The sequence below is a fragment of the Crocodylus porosus genome, unplaced genomic scaffold (genome assembly GCF_001723895.1).
Source record: "Crocodylus porosus isolate Cpor-Errol unplaced genomic scaffold, CroPor_comp1, whole genome shotgun sequence".
NCBI lineage: Eukaryota > Metazoa > Chordata > Crocodylia > Crocodylidae > Crocodylus > Crocodylus porosus.
In genome coordinates this window covers 38,063,226-38,067,817 of record NW_017728907.1, presented here as the reverse complement: position 1 = coordinate 38,067,817, position 4,592 = coordinate 38,063,226, and positions in this window count along the sequence as shown.

The window sequence follows — 4,592 nt, the reverse complement described above, 5'->3', positions numbered from 1 at the left end:
CCCCGCCTACTCTCCCTCAGCGTAGCTGCTCCGACGCCAGGTCCGGGCTGTTGACCCGAAGCCGGGGCCCGGCCTCGAGGGGCAGGTGCCGCTGTTTTCGTAACTTCGTGTCACTGTCCGTGCTGCCCGGCCCGGGGAGGGGAAGAATCCGCAGGAAGAGTCGCCCGAGCCCGTTCCTAGGTGCTGGCCCTGCTCCTGCGGGCCCAGTGCCACCGGGGGCTGTGGCGAGCGTGGCCGTCGAGAGGACGGTCCGGTTGTCCTTTGTCCTCTATTGATATGAAGCCGGACGACTTTATGTCCTCTATTTTTTCTCTTCAAGAGAACAATCGAGGACATAAAGGCGTCCGGTTTGGTATCAACTAGAGGACGGAGTAGCAGAAAACCGGACTGGCCTCTGTAATGGCCGCCTTAGCTGAGGCACACGCAGGAGGGAGCTCAGTGTTACGTGAAGTGGGGCCAGTGGCTCGGGTGGGTGGTGGGGACCCGTAAGGCTGAAGTTGGTTGCTTATTCCCAGTTCCCAGATCCTTTTTCAAAGCATAAGCAACCAATCTTAGCCTTGTTGGGGAGCCCTAGTTGGGAGGCTGAGCGGAGTATTCATCACTGAGGATAATGAGCATGGCAATTTGATTCATTTTCTAGTGACAGGATTATAATGGTTTGGTCACTTGTAGTTCATATATACATTTAATTTCTATAACAAATGTTTCACCTGCTATTTTAACAGTTGCTTATCAGACTGTGATTATTGTAATGTGTCCGCACTTTGGGTGACCCCTGCTGGGTGAGGTGGGGACAGCACCTTGGTACCAGCTCTGTCAGCTCTAAATCAGTAATGCCCAACTTCTTTGCCCTGCTGGCTGGATGAGCAGCGTCAGATCCATACGCAGGCTGGATCTGGTTTGTGGCTTGGTCCTGCTGCACAGAGTGGGCCCAGCCCTGGTCCCATGCACAGTCCTTGGAAATCTGGCAGTGGGGGAGCAGTGGAAGTGTTAATTGCCACCAATTCCCCACTGCCAAATATCTAGACCCACAAGAAGACATGAGCTGGAAGACATGGTTCCATGGGCCATTTTTGAAACTGAAGGTTGAGCACTCCTGGTCTAAATGAATGCACAAGATTTACTACAAACAGAATGATCTTCTGGGAATATAACAGTAGGCCTCATATTGTTAAGCCTAGTTTCTGTTAGATTCATTCAAAAGCATGCATCTGTGTGCTTCTATGGTATCATTACCAAGATGCAGACCCCTAGCAAAGGAAAACTCCAGTGACCAGTTGCAATATCACCTTATCTAAATAATAATTTTTAAAAAGTTTAGTGCCCCAATCCTACAAAAACTTAATTGTACTTGTGCTTAATTGCATACGCCATATACTATAAACTGTCCCACTGAGTTTATGATCATAGGACTCCTATTAGTACATGAAGTTAAGCAGATACTAAATTTTTGGAAGGCTGGATCCTAGTCAATAAGAATTTTCTTTTCCCAGAACAATCCTTGAAAATCCTATATTTGGTTTCATTGTCTTTATTCAGTTCTTGCATATCTCTTACTGGCACTGCCATGTTAAGTATACTCCCCAGATGAGGAACAGTTTGATTTAAAAAAACAACAACAACCCAGCACAGACTCTATTCAAGTGGACTGCCATTGACTACACTGATGAAACTCTACACACCCACCAGGGCCCACCTGTACTGAACTCACTGAGATCAGGTCTCACTCTAAAGAACAGACTTTTTTGGTTAGAAAGCATTGGATGGATTCAAACCTGCTGGCCGATGTTAAAAAAGGAAGGACAGAACTTAATTCAGCCAACAAAAAACACTCAACAACAACAAAAAAGGTATAATCCTCCTTTGTCAATGTTCATGATACTTTCAGATTCCAATACTCTCACAGGAAAGTACATTCTCTCTTGACTATGTTGTATCAAATGAATAAAATGGAAGTTTTCTACATGATAATTCCTTTTATATTATAGTGTATTATGTAGATTATACACATACACACACACTTAAAAGGCTTTAAAGACCTTTTCATCCAGTTATTTGTATTTAGAGATACCGATTTTGTGATCTTTTATATTATGTTGGGATTTTACAGCCGAAACAGCTACTGACAGACTAATAGCACTTGACATGAAAGGCATTCCAGGATAATTTTGCTTTCACAGCTGTTTCACACAGTATTCTCTTTAATAGACTCAATGGTATTTAATGAGTAGTTTGAACATTTAAATTATTCCCCCATGAATAATTCTGCACAGGAAATAACTCAATGAAAAGCTGCCAATAATTGTGTCTATAAACACAGTTAGATCTGTATCTGGAAAGTTGTTTCCATTCCAACTTATGGTTACAAAACACTCCTTACTGGCAATTGGAAAAAAAAAAAGCAGCCCTACATATCCTGTATTTGCACAAGAGAATCAGCTGATAACACACTAAGAAAACTCAGATAAAAGAACATAGAGGATCTGGCTTGAACTGACTCAGGCCAGCCATATAGGAGTCAAGACTAAGCTTTTGTCCTTAACTCACCTCATTCTGCTCAGGCGTTGCAAAGCATATAGTAATTCACGTGGTCCATTTTTAAAAGGCCTCTTACGAAGAGTACGATCCAGTCCAACAGTGTTTTGGAAAGGAGCTTTACCCTGAGCATCAACATTTGGCAGAAGGCAGGGCGGGTGGCACCTTACAGATTAACTCATTCAGAAATGCATAAGCTTTCATAGGTGATAGCCTGCTTTGTCAAATGCTATGAATGCACTTTTGGGGAAACAGGTAATTATTTAGGGTTGATTTAACTGTGATTTTAGAAATTGAAACAAGAAAGTTTATGCAAAGAACAATTTAAAAGACCCATTTTTCTGTGACAAGATGCAAGTGGGCTTCACCCTTAATCACTCCTTCCAGAGCTATTTATTCACCAAAAATTTTATGTTGCGTCGGTGCTATAAAAATTCACATGACTGCCAAAACCATAAAAATTAAGAAGTCCTTAATGAGAAAGTGTACTTATGCATAAGTGGTCTATAGCAATGAAGCCATGAACCTGATGGAGAAAATAGAAAGGTTTCATTCAGGTGAGGCAGCATACGTGACAACCTATTTCCAGGACATCTGCGTCAGCAACAATGCACATGACTGATGAAAATGCTGAATAGTTCCTTATAGAAGGCTAACAAAGTAAAATTGTCAAAGGTAGTGACAGTAGATCTGTTGTAACCTGAGCAGCTGAACTTTTCAAAATACATGAATATCTCATAAAATTGAATGACATCTTTTGAATTCTCACATTATTTTTGAAAAAAAAACCTTTCACCTGTATCTATGAACTCCTATGATACACGTTTAGAAGTACTATCAGAATGCTAATTTAAGTTCCAATTTAGATTCCAAATTAGGTTACACTTGTTTAACTTCATTCACTGTAGTCCCATTCAATGAATGGGGAACAGGTTGAGACTTGGGGAAAATGTGTTCCTAATCTTTTCAGTGGATCTAAGTAAATCAGCCTCTTTGCTCCGGGAGGCTGGTGGGGGTGGACTTTAATTAGCTCAGCTCCAAGAGCCATGCTAATTAAAAGCACCGGAAGCTTCACATGTCAGTGTCCCTGCACTGAAAATTAGTGGCAAGGCGCTTTGCACCATTTTTCAGTGCAGGGATGCTGATACACATGACGCTGGTGTCTGCTGGAACACAGTAATTACCATGCTCCAGCAGACTCAGTTAATCAAGTCTGCTCTGACATACTGGAATTACAGCACTTTGGAGCAGCCTTCCTGCACATGTGTAGGAGCCCGGGCAGAAAGAGGGACAAAGTGAAAGTTAAAAAGGTGAGAGAAGTGATGCTCATTGTAAGGAAGAAGATTGCGAATGAACCTGAGAAGTCTATGAGCACTTCCTTTACTGAAATAGCCTGCATTCCCATTGTCAGCAGGGACTGAAGCCAGAGTCCAATGGGACTCGGACAACAGCAGGGACTGGAATATTCTTGTTCATTTTCAGTTAGCAACAACATCGATAGCTTGTCTCTCAGATACAGGATTCACTCCAATTATCCTTGTTGTTGTCTCTACACCTAGTCTGTTTTGATTGACCAGGAAAGCCACTCAAAGCCACTTCCACTAGTACAGATCAGACCTGTAAATCTTCTGAAGCAGATGGATCAGGAAGGTCAACTTTTATTAGTAAATGTTTAGGATTGGGAATCCAAAAAAGATGACAAAGCCGGTAGGGAAATACAGATTGCCCAACTGAGGGATTAACAATAGAGGGATGGGGGTGAGGAGGGGAGTGCAACTAGGTTACAGGAGATACAAAGTTAGCCAACTAAGCCCGGGGGTGGGGACTGGGAGGAGTGGGGAAGGGGAGGGAGGGGGTTTGCGACGCTGAGAGAGAAAGGGATAGATATGCACAAACCCGTTACAATGGTCCGCAATGGTGGAGGAAGTGTTTCCAAGGAAGTGTCTCAGTCCATATAGTCTCATCGTGGGGGTCCTCTTCAGGTGGAGCGGGGTCATCCGTGGTTGAAGAATCCTCTCGGAAGTGAAGGTCCATCTGGTGCGGGGGGGTGCGGTTCA